This window comes from Lathyrus oleraceus, chromosome 5 (assembly GCF_024323335.1).
Source record: "Lathyrus oleraceus cultivar Zhongwan6 chromosome 5, CAAS_Psat_ZW6_1.0, whole genome shotgun sequence".
Classification (NCBI taxonomy): Eukaryota; Viridiplantae; Streptophyta; class Magnoliopsida; order Fabales; family Fabaceae; genus Lathyrus; species Lathyrus oleraceus.
The window spans coordinates 564,299,369-564,300,497 of NC_066583.1; the positions used below are offsets into that span (position 1 = coordinate 564,299,369).

Here is a 1,129-nt window from a genome sequence, read left to right on the forward strand (position 1 = left end):
AACGGTATATCGATTCATAAGTCCCTGTAGGATCGATATCTTTTAAAACTACGCGATAGAACTGTGCACTTGCAGTTTGTACCCCAAATTCGACTCATAAAGTCGCGATCAAGTTTTTGGCGCCGTTGCCGGGGACTTTTGTTTAGTCGATATCGTAACTCTTCTGTTACGCTGTAGAGACTAAGGTTTCTTTTTCTTTTCTTTCTATCGTCGATTTGTATGCCACGCACTCGCTCACAAGGCGAACCGCTCTATTTACGAATCAACGATATCGAACTATATCTCCGAGTCTTACGACGAATTCGGGAATATCGTGCTGCAAACAATCTCCCTCCTGTCGAACTTCCTGATTTCAAAAACATTTTCCCTTCGATACCCGAGATGGCAGAACCAGCTCGTGCTCTTAGAGATTACGCCGCTCCATCACAAGATGAGTCGCATTCAAGTATTGCTCCGCCCGCAATCGAAGCAAACAACTTCGAACTCAAACCTTCATTGTTGCAGGCAGTGCAACAGAACCAATTCTCTGGAAATCCTACCGAGGATCCAAACCTTCATTTATCCGTCTTTTTCCAATACGCTGATACTGTTAAAGCTAATGGTGTCACTTCAGAGGCAATTCGACTTCGTCTTTTTCCTTTCTCATTAAGAGATAGCGCTAGAAGATGGCTTCAGTCTCTCCCTTCCAACTCTGTCACCACATGGAACGAGTTGAAGAAAGTTTTTCTTGCCCGATATTTTCCGCCAAGCAAAACATCTATGTTAAGAGCCTAGATAAATGGATTTAAACAGAAAGATAACGAGTCTCTTTTCGAAGCATGCGAAAGATACAAAGACATGATGAGACTTTGTCCACACCATGGTTTAGAAGACTGGTTAGTAATTCACACATTCTATAATGGTCTCTTGTACAAGACAAGGTTAACAATAGACGCCGCTGCAGGTGGTGCACTAATGAACAAACCTTATGCTGATGCTTACCAGCTTATCGAAAGCATGGCCCAAAACCACTATCAGCGGGGAACCGAACGAACAATGGTGGAAAAACCTCAAACGAAAACCGGCATGTACGAGATAAGTAACCTTGATCATGTTAATGCAAAAGTGGATGCTCTGGTCCAGAAAATTG

The 1,129-nt window shown here is 43.0% G+C and overlaps 1 non-coding gene across 1 annotated transcript; it reads right to left on the reverse strand.

Moving 5' to 3' along the window:
- Positions 1-759: 759 nt before the first annotated feature.
- Positions 760-866, reverse strand: LOC127089111 (small nucleolar RNA R71). Its single transcript, XR_007790887.1, has one exon. It is a non-coding gene; the product is annotated as a small nucleolar RNA R71 (small nucleolar RNA).
- Positions 867-1,129: the final 263 nt, after the last annotated feature.